Raw genomic sequence first — 11,710 nt, forward strand, 5'->3', positions numbered from 1 at the left:
TTATTCATCCATCTTGAAAACACATTGGAAGTATTAGAGAGTTTTTTCCAGCTTTAAATGGAAATGGGTTTTAAACTTAAATAATTAGAAAGTTTGTGTGCATAAGGATCTGAAAATGTCAAGAATGACACAGGAGAAGGGGTGTAGCAGTGACTTCTGAATAAACCTACATGAATCTCACTGAAGTATCTTTCTGCCTCTGGAATAAAATGCGATAAAGTATTCAAAGATTATTTCTATGTAATCTGTACTGAAGGTTCATAGAGTCATAGCAATTCAAGCTTGTAAGGACTAAAAATAAGCCAAGTACAGCAACGCGGGAGGACTGTCATTCTATTCTTTTGTCAATCTTTGAACTCATATTTGGGAGAAATATAAATAAATGAAAAAAATGCTAATATAGAAATTGAAGCTCAGGTTGGCTTTCAACTGTACAAACAGAAAGTAATTTACAAGTAAAACCTCAGTTTTTGAATCAGGAAAAAAAAATTGGTTTTTAAAACTGTCTGCTGGCCTGACTCATCTGGACTTTCTATTTCAAGAATTTGGATACCCTAGTCAGGAGGCAAGGAGAGCTTTAAGATCTGAAAAGGAGTATTTTTTTTTCTGTTCTCCCATATGCCTTTTCATTCAGAGAAGTTACTACCCCATGCCTCTTTTTCCCCCCTGCGTCTTTCAATTAATTAAAAGGGTTGCAAGGTGGTTTTCTGCTGTTCCAGTATTCCCTTCCAGGTGTGTTTTTGCACAGGGTTTTTTCTATTATCTTTGTTCTTCTGTCTGCAGGACTAAAATACAGCAAAAGGAACACAAATGAGACACATTGGTTTCATGAGAGCCATATTCAGGTCCCTTTAGAGCTATAATTTGAGCACTACTGCCTTAGAACATCGTTATCTGAAGCCATAAGTTTTCTGCATGTTGTTAGAAGACCAGAGTATGCATTAAACAGTGTTCTGCTTTGGTTTTTTCACTACAGCATCCAATTCTTGAAATACAAATGCTTGACCTAGAAATACAAACAAACAGAAACAAAAATAGTTACAGATGTTTAATACCTTCTGAATTTTTAGTTAGCTAATTTGTTTTGCATCAAGGAAGGACTTCATTGTGAATTTTTTTTAATTGGCTAGGGGGACTTTGCAAAGTAAGTATAATATGCACCAAAGGGGAGAAACTTCTTTTGGTTAATTTGTGCATAAAGTATCAGCACAAGGACACATTCACAGTGGCATTTGTGGCATTTTTTTCCAGATTTACAAAATAATTTACTGCAAAGCAATGTATTGGTGATTTCTGAAAGCAAGATGCTCCAAATGAATTAAGGCTAATGTCCTTTTTAAAATACTGCCTTACTTCCCTGAGAATAATTGGTATTGTGACTTTGACAGATGGTTTTCAAAGGAGAAAATTATTAAGCTATACTTAACTAAGTATATTTTGCCTAACTTTAATTTCTATAACTCCCAAGTTTATACATGACAGATTATTTCTTTTAATATTGTGATAATACTTGTCTTTGGGGTTTGATTTGTTTTGTTTTGTTTTGGGGGAGGTATTTGCTTTTTTTTCTAGTGCTAGATCATGAATATTACAAATTTTTTACAGATATGAATTGATGCCTGATGGGTTTTTGTATTTTTTATTTTACTTTTATACTCTGTTTATATATATCCTTTATATATAACCTTTTACCCTTCCCCGTTCCTGTACTTTTCACTCCCTGTATCTTAACCCTACATTCTATCACCCTAGTACCCCTTGCCCTGCTCAGAATCCTTAGGGGAAGACGAAACAAACCCTCAATCTCAAAAGCATGACGCACAACCTTGAACAGAGCCCCCATCACTGAGACATGTTTTTTGTAAACTAAGTAGCAATCTTTTGGGGGGGAGGGGCAATTTTAATAAGGGGGCAGTTACTTCGTTTGTTAGACTTCTTATTGGAGACTTTTAGATAGGTATTCTAATCTAGGCTGTCCATAAATTGTATACGAGGAATATCTTCGGAGCTTTTTAGCTTTTTGGCTTTTTGGCTTTTTAGCTTTTGGGGCTTTTGAGCTAGCCTTTGGGCTTGCTTGTTCGTCGGTGCGCATCTGAGATCCTATTAAACCAAGGTAAAACCCCTATCCCATACTGTGTGTCTGCGTCTAAAAATTTTTCTAGCAATTTAAGGCATCAGCATAGAGAAATATAGGTTGACATAAAATTAATTCTGAACGGCATAAGCTCCAAATGATGAAGTGGAATGGATGCAAAACCTTTACTAAACTTAAATTGCTACATCCAAACTCAATTTACATTAACTATTAATAAATATTAACAGAACCTCTTGACTATGAATTTATTTTTTGTATTTGATAATGTGAAATTTGCAAGCAGAACTTTCAAGAATGTAAGATATACAAGTAAGACATATTTTCTTTTGTCTTTTTTTCTGTTGAATCTTTCCCATTCTCTTGTGGATATTCCATTTCTCAGCTCACTCATGCTGTATTCAATTATCATCATACATAACTTGAGCTGCAAAAATGATGCCAGATGTTTTCTTAAAATATTTGTTTCAAATTTTAATTATGTTTTTTACTGTAATTACATGGGATTACATGAATATTTGATAAAGTTGCAAGAGTAATATTCTCCCAGATACTCACTATTTGAAAGAATTTTGGTAAATATTTCTATAAAACAATTTTTCATTTATTAATATGAATATTTACATCACACATCTGCTTTTTTATTTACACAACAAAAGAGATGGAATCTTGAAATGCTTCTCAATAACCCTCACAATCTCACTGTCACCTTCTTTCCATTAACTGAGCAATTAAAAAGATTTTTTAAAAAATTAATTAAATTAATCACTTATCACATTTACTTCTGTAACTCTTATCTACTCATTGATTAACACTGTTTAAATTTTACTTTAAGGATGATTCCTTAGCTGGCTACACTTTATGGGGAAGAAGAAAGGCTCGAAACACCCCTCCTGCAGAATTCTGCTGGCCAAGGGAAAAGTCAAGGGGGAAATCTGAAGCTGCACAGCTGAGCCCATCCTATTACTTTTTTCAGAAAGAGAATTTCATGGCTCTGGTTATGTTGGCAGTTGCTTAACGGGTGATAGTCTTGCCAAATCCCTTATCTTGAAAAATCTTAATTTGAGGAGTGGGGCAGTGAATTGAACCAAAGCCATTTCCCATTTCTAGCTCTAAGATGGGATTAACTAAAGTATTATAAGGAAATTGTGTTATTTTTGCATATCTCTTGTGAGAGATATAAAATTTGCCATGTTTCATCCCAACATGAGTGGCCAAAACAGCTTAACATGCAAGAACTCCTAGTGATGCATTTGGAAACCGATATTCATCTTGTTCATGAGGGAACACATATTTGATAGTCAAGCACCATTAAAATGAAACAAATATTCAATAATCACAGTCATATACCATTTGCCTTTCAGTAAAAATATGCTATTGACTGGCTAACTGGTGCCATGAGAAATAGAAAGTCTCAATTCTTTGACAAGGATATAAAAGTATAAAAGATTTTTACTTATGTCCTTCAAAAGATTGTTTTGCATACAACATTGCTACATTTCTCAATAAATAAATACATAATCAGACCCTCTACCTTTTAAATGCATTGTTTCTTTTTTTTTTTTTCTCAGTGTGAAATGATATCTGGAGATTTCAATTCACTCTTTCCAAATTAAATGTCTTTGAGGATGGTTTCTGACAGAGACACATAAGACTTGCATATTTATGTTACACTTGGCTGCATTTCCTCTATCTTTCAGGAAAAGAAATGGAGTTGCAGCTGTTGCAGCTTGTAAATAAATTGTGTGGTGTGAACCACCTAGTGTGCCTCCTCTTGCCAAAGGAACAGCTCGTTGTACAACTACAAATAGATCAAACATCTATGGAGAGGACATAGGTTTCCCTAAATGCTTGGAAGACTTTTTTCCTCACTCTGTACTTTACTTCTTCCCACTGCCAGTAACAGATTAAAAAAAAAAAAAAAAAAAACCAAAAAAAAACCCCAACAACTCAACAACCAAAACAAAAAACCAAACAAAAAACGAAAATAAAATCCCCAGAAACTCCAAAAAAAAAAACCATCAACAAAACCAAAAAACCCCAAAAAACAAAAAAACAAGTGGATAATTAAACTCTGCAGTAACTCCAGGCTTTCAGTAACTTCAGTTTCTGCTCAGTTGTGTTTGTTTGAGTATTGTATCTTTCTGGAATGCAACAGAGATATATTTCTGTGTGACTTATGCCTAATGCTCTGATTTGAGATGTACTTTCAAGTTATTCTTCTGGGCCTTATTCTTAATAACACCAAGAGCCACAAGTTCTATTAAGCAAGCCTTCTTTACCTAATCATGCACTATAGAGTATGCAGGGCACACTTAATATAAAAATAAAAAACAGTGAAAATAGGTGGTTTAAAATTTATTTTGCTTCTGAGAGGGCATATTTATTTTAAAAGCATTAAAACTAACAAATGGCAAGTAAAAACAACATCAGAAAAGTGAACATAGTACCTTAGGACATAGATATATATTCTACTAAAATTCAAAAGTGTACATAAAAAATTCTGCCCTAGCTAAGTCAAATCAGTTTTCATTTGAGTCAATAGACACTGTGAGTGAAGATCTAAGGCAAAATTTGCTTCTAAATTTATCTCTGTCCTACCAAGTGAAACACAAGAGCTATTCACATCAAGATGAACAAAACAAGTACTCCAGGACCTAGAATTTAGTCATCTTTACTCCCCATCACAAACTACTTTTCCTTAGGGTTAGCCTAATACATTATACATAACACATAGCTCACAGAACTGACAATGACCTACATAATCAATCATTACCGTTTCCATTTTTGTTATCTTGCTCACACAAGGAAAAAGGGTCTTGCTTTCTCCAGGCTTTACATGAAGATCACTGAAATTCATGCAAGGCTCCTGCTGACTTCAGCTGGATATGAATTGGCTCTGAATGACCCATATTTAACATCAGAATAGTTTAATGCTGCACTAAAGGCGCAACTGTGGCTCACTGATCCTGGTGATCTTGGCTGCTTTTGCACCACAATCATTCCCAATTTAAGCCTGCTGCCAAACATCCCCAATACAGCAGACATGGAAAGGCAAAGTCAGGGTGTGGGAATGCTTCTCAAGAAGTCATTTTGGTGAAAAACTTGCAGAAGCAACATTAGGCTGGAAATGTCCCCTTGGATCAGAGTAGTTTCAGAGAGTTCAGCAGAACTGGAGAAACGAAAGAGTGCATGGGTGGGCTGAAGAAGGAACCAGAAAAAAAAAGTGAGGCATGCTAACTTCTATTGCTTCCATTGGCATGAGATACATAGGATGGTGTGCTTTTTATGATGTGTGTGAATCCCCCTATAATCAAAAAAAGATACAGCTTTTTAATTTGCCCTTTAGGTTTTCAGTCAAAATCGTGACATTTACAATGAATCTCAATTTCTGTGTAGAGATACATTGCTTACTATTAACTGTGCTGTGGGTTTATGTTATAGAAGGTCCCATTCCAAGATTTTGATAGCCTCTAACGGTTTTTATTTCACTGTGCTTCTGTTCAAATATTCAGTACTGGAAAACTGAAATATTTTCATACTATTCACAGATGCTGCATCCCTTCAAATTCCAGAAAAATAAGGTTAAAACCTGCTAACCAGATCAAAGTTTAAAAAAAAAAAATCTGCGGCCAAAAAGGGGGAAAATATACCACATACTTTGTAAAAAATACTTGAAACCTCTTAGTATTCCTCTTTTCTCTTAATGTGAACAATCTACCTGATTAATTAAATTCTGTTCAAGAAACTACAGATTGTATTTCTTCAGCAGAAACTTATTTTTAGAGGAAAATCCAGGAGGTTTTTTTTTGCATGTTACATAATCCATATGACAGGTGCAATAGTTGGATAGGAGTTTTCTCAAAACTGTTATTTTTGTTACTTTGATCTACAGGGTATCAGATAGGAAAATTAAAACTTTGAATCTGCAATTTTAACATTCCCCTGTGACCCATCAACACTATGATTTTGATGCAAAGGTAACCAAATAAAGCCTTTGGTATATGGAGAAAATAAATACATGGAACCTGAGGCCTCAGAGAGAGGTAGGTCGTGATTCAGTGGGAGCTGGAGATAAGGTATGTGCCAAAACTTGAAGTGACAAAAAGGATTTTAGATCTAATATGAAACTTCAATAAGAAAGTTAGGCCTGAAAGAAAGATAGGCATTAGAAAAAGGATTATTTCAGGGTCAGATGAAAGAGAAGCAAAATAGTTAGTATAGCTTGTTCTCCAGGACATAAAATACAGCTCTGGTCTAGCGAGGTTTAGTGTTCCTCTACAGTCTGTGTATTGATATGTGTGTCTACTCTAACTTGTCTATGCAGAGAAAGAAAACCCACTAGTGATATCAATTAGGATATAAATGCCACATCTATGTTTTATAGGGCTAGAGACTCCAGTCTTTTATACAATTTGTGCAAGAGTTAGCATTGCTGCACTGTGTGCCATGCATCCAAACTCTTGGCTTTTACAGTTTGTTCTTTAAAAGGTTAGAAAGTCACACACAAATAATCTGTGTTAATATTGTTCACATATTAAATGCCCATAATATTTCATGACATGTCAGCATTATTGGATCGTTATTTATTACTCTTACATATGTTTCATGAACAGAACATAACTACAGCGACCATATTTTTCTTCTTTTATGCAACAGTTCCCATTGTTATTTGACACACAGCATGCTTCCCCGACAGCAATGAAGCAAGAAAAGGAGATTCTTGTCTCTGTTACCTGCCCTGAAAAGCTGAATGATCCGGACAAAGGAATTGAGTTAACTTTCAGCAAGTTTGCACACAACACCAAATTGGGCATGAATGTCGATATACTGGAGGGTAGGAAGACTCTGCAGAGGGATCTGGACAGGCTGGATCAATGGGTTGAGTCCAACTGTATAAGATTCAACACTGCCAAGTACCAGGTCCTGCACTTGGGTCATAATAACCCCATAGAATGCTACAGGTGTGAGGAAGAGTGTCCAGAAAGCTGCTTAGCAGAAAAAGACCTGGGGGTGTTGGTCAAAAGCAGCTGAACAAGAGCCAGCTGTGTGCTCAGCAGGCCAAAAGAGTCAAAGACCTCCTAGCTTGTATCAGCAATAGTGTGGCCAGCAGGACTTGGGAACTGATTGTACCCCTGTACTTGCTGCTGATGAGGCTGCACCTCAAATCCTGTGTTCAGTTCTGGGCTCCTCACTACAAGGAAGTCATTGAGGTGCTGGAGCAAATCCAGAGAAAGGCCATGAAGCTGGTGAAGAGTCTGGAGCACAAAAGGTATGAGGAGCAGCTGAGGGTACTGGGGAGTGCCTGGAGAAAAGGAGGCTCTGGGGGGACCTAATTCCTCTCTACAACTGTCTGAAAGGATGTTATAGACAGCTGGGGATCAGTCTCTCCTCCAAGGTAACAAGGATAGGCCAAGAGCAAATGGCCTTTAGTTGTGTCAGGGAAAGTTTAGATTCAATATTAGGGAAGATTTCTTCATGGAAAGGTGTCTTAATTTAAGATATTTATATGGTGTGGAGACTCCAAAGTGAGTTACCTTCCTTTTTAGTTTTCAGCTGCTTCCCTTTAACCAATAAGGAGACAAATTAGAGAGCGTATAAGTGAAAAAAAAAAAGAAAAAAAAAAAAAAAGAAAAGTTTACTATGACTCACCAGGGGAGGCAACAGCACCATACCTCAGCCTCCTGCAAGCAAATTTTACTATGCTTTTCTGGTCGCTCTTGCCATAGCACATGCCTTTCCAGAGCCAGGGCAGAAGTTTCCTTCAGACCTTTTAGCTGCTGCCACTCAAGGCAGGTACACCAGAATGTCAAACTCCATGAGTTTTTCAGCCCTAGCCCCAGTTTGAGCCACAGCTGCTGAGTACCCAGTGAAACAGTATTTCATAACCCCAATTGCTGCTGGAACTGCTGCTGCCAGGAGAGGCCCTGTCAGGTGAGACAGCTGGCTGCACTGACTCTTGGTTTTGGGGAAAAAGAATAGTTTCCAGGTTTTGTTTTGTCCCTGGCCCCTGTTGGTGTTTGGGGAAGGAGGAACTTTTGTAATCATGAAGGCTTGTGTTGTTTTTCCTTTGTTTTCTATCTCCACCATGTAGTCTGGGCTTCTCCACCTTATTGTTTTTTCCTTCTGTTCAGTCATCTACAGAGGCTGCCATACTGGGGGAATGGCTTCCCCTCCATCTTGTTTTCTTTGTTGCCAGGGTGTCTGTGGGATTCAGCACCTTTGTTTCTAGAGGTTATTGCTGTTATCTTGGTTGTTGCTGCTTTTTTTTTTTTAATAAACATCTATTTTTTTCATTTATATCTTCTTGCATTTCTCTCATTGGTGAAAAAGGAGTGGTTAAAAGCTAAAATGGAAGATAATGAGTTTTGGAGTCTCCACCTTGTATAAATGTCTTAAACCAAGATGAAAGGTTTGTCAGGGATGTGGTTGAGTCACCATTCCTTGAGGTGCTGAAAAGATACGTAGATGTGGCACTTAGTGACATAGTTTAGTGGTGGACTTGGCAGTGCTGGGACAATGGTTGAACTTGGTGATCTTAAAAGTGCTTTCCAACCTGTATGGTTCTGTGATTCTATACTAGTATCCTTGGGAACAGGACATGAATTTCCTATGAAATACTGGGTGTGGCTCTCAAGCCAGACTTCTCCTTTCCCTCTTTCCTCTCAGTACACACACAGACACACGCACACACACACACACACACACACACATTTTTGCACTCAAGTTCTCCTTCCCTGTTCTCTCACAGTTATATGAGGCAGGCAGGCAGAAGCAAGCAGGATTGCTCAGACTGAATCCAGAGCAAGGAAAAGAAAGAGACAATGCCTTAAAGTGTGCCTAAAGCTTCTGTCTATACCCTAACATAAATATTCAGTATTCAAATATAAAACTGAAATAAATGGAAACTGTGATCTGAATATAGATGATGATATAGAGCAGATTCATTCTGTGACAGAATATGAAAACAATAAAAAGCACCTCACACACTTGTTATTATTGTGGAATTCTCAAATGTAGCAGCGGAAAACAATATCACAGAACAGATAATATAAGAGAGTCTGTGACTTTAGAAGAGGATATTTTTTTCTCTATTGAATGTGAACCTGTCCACTTGATAGAAGGACAATGTGAAATCTGAACACCAGCCACTTAATTGCACACTGTTTATACAGGCTGCTGAAAGAGGGCTTGGTCCTGTGGAGTGAATAGCATGAAAAATGTGCAAATGATTATACAGGGAGTACTTTTCAGTCTACTACTGATCGCAAAGCTTGGAACCAGACTGGATTAGTAGAAAAATGGATTTGTTTCTTTCCTGTTTTGAGTCTATCTTATCTGTTTTGATTGAGAGTCAAATGTTGTGGCAAAACCCTACAGAAATTCGAGTATTCTGTCTCCCCTCCTCTCCCCAGTTGTCTCAGAACTCTGTGTACCTACTTCTAAAACTGTTTCAGTTAATATATTAATTAACTCACACACGAATTTCAGAGGAATCTATATTTCAGTCAGGGACCCTAGAGGGAAAAACATTTCAAGGTTACTGTGTGATTAAACCTTGAAAGTTTAACACTCCTTAAAAATATTCCTCTTATCTAAGGTGGGGGGAGCACTGCTTTCACGACGTGTCCAGGGGAATTTCAAAACGGTAGATTTGATCTGGTTTTTAGATCTGCTATAGAGTTACTGAAGATCTGCCACAGAGTTACTGAAGTTACTGAAAAAAGCAGTAGATATTTATGTTTTATGTTTATATTTATATTTACTGTCCTAAAATATTCTACCATAATGTTATTTCAGAACTTTATTAAAGAAAACCTTTACTGAACACCCAAAAGTACTGCTGGTATTACATAAATTTTAGCTTAGGGCAAATAAAGAAATATCTTTAATGATTCTCTTGGGAAATTCTTTTAAGTTTTAATGTTACACCCATTGTGCCCCCTTTCTTGAACTCTATCCATAATTTTTAAAAAGGAAAATACACTGGAAAAGGGTTGCTTTGCACATTTCAGCATTTTTTTGAGCTGTACAGCATTTTAACTAGCCAGGCTGAATTAGAGATAACTTTGCTATAGTAAAACAAGTTTTCTCACCGTGTTACATCACTAGTTCTATTGATTTCAGTGTCTTACATATGATGTGTATTATGTAGTTGTTTAATCAGCACTGAGCTCAAATGTGCTTGAATTTCTCAATACCCACTTTAGATTTTAGATTTGACATGATGACAGTGATTCAGATTAACTTGCACTTCTCAAGAAAAAGATAGGGAATGTCTTTGATAAGCAGCACTGTAACTTGTATCTGAAAATGACTGTTCTAAACCCTTGTTTGGCATAAATCTGCAAAAATTCAAGATAAGGATTAGAAAAGCAGTACAGAAAATTGATGTACAGTCTTGAAGTTACTTTAAATCTCTGTAGTCCAGATATCATAATTTTATTCCACGTTTAGCTAATGTTAAGTTCTGCCAGAAAAAGCTCTAGTGTAAAGGCTGAATGAGTCAAGGTCAATTCTAATCCACTGTCTTTTCTTTGTGGAGACCTGAGCTCTTCAGGAAAAATGATTTTGCAAGCACAGTGTGTAACATGGTGTCTCATCTAACACTAACGTTTTGTTACAAAATGGGTCAAAGGAGAATTACACTTACAGTATCTTCCTCTCCTGCTCTCCCCTGAGAATGTGTTGATGTAGCAGAAAATGTCAGTTAGTGAGATGCACTATAAGAATGCTATGTAAACCTGTACTTATCAACACATCAGTCTGTAAGCAGTTTCTAGGAAAGCAAACGTAATTAATGTATGTATGAAGAGTTCCTTTTGCTTTGCTGTTTTAAGGGGATCACACTACTCTTAGCTGGGGAAGGTAGTGATTGTGAGGCCACATGTTTTCTCATTTTTCTGCTTAAGCAGTTATTTGAGATCATGATCTCATAGATGTGTAAATAAGTGATGTGTGTTTGACAGAAGGACCTATATTCTGGCCACTTGAAACATGTATCTTGGAATACCTATCCTGATTTTGTGCCAGACAGTCATTTATTCTTCTCAATGGCCATACGTACAACTTGAGGACTTCACTAAGTAAAATTTTGTTTATAATGAAGATGGTGGCTTCAGATCTTCTTGAATGTCATAACTATTCAGACAACAACCTCTTTGTAGAGTCATAGAATCACTGAGTAATTCAAAGCAGATTGGACCTCAGGAAATCTCTATTCTGACTTTCTGACCAAAGTAAGGTTGGTTCTGAGGTCAACTTCCAGGTTGTTCAGGCTTTATCCAGTAAGCCTGGAATACCTCTGGGGACAGAAACCACACAGCCTTGCTGGATTGGTCTACTCTATTGCTTGTCTGCCCTTAGAGAAAAAAAAGTTCTTTCTTCTATCAATTTTGAGCATTTGCTGTTTCAGTTTATGTCTGTTGTCTCTCATTCCATGAAATCTGTGTGCCATTGAAGAACCTTCTTCAATCTTCTTGGTAGACTCCCTGCAGGTACTGTTGGATATTCTCTCTTGTTTTGATATCCATGCTCTTTGCTTTCCATCTGCTTCCATGGTTTCTTTGCTGATTGTATGGTTAATCTCTCATCCAGATATTTTAATGTAAAAGAGAA

This window comes from Lichenostomus cassidix, chromosome 3 (assembly GCF_008360975.1).
Source record: "Lichenostomus cassidix isolate B80296 chromosome 3, HeHo_3.0, whole genome shotgun sequence".
Lineage (NCBI taxonomy): Eukaryota > Metazoa > Chordata > Aves > Passeriformes > Meliphagidae > Lichenostomus > Lichenostomus cassidix.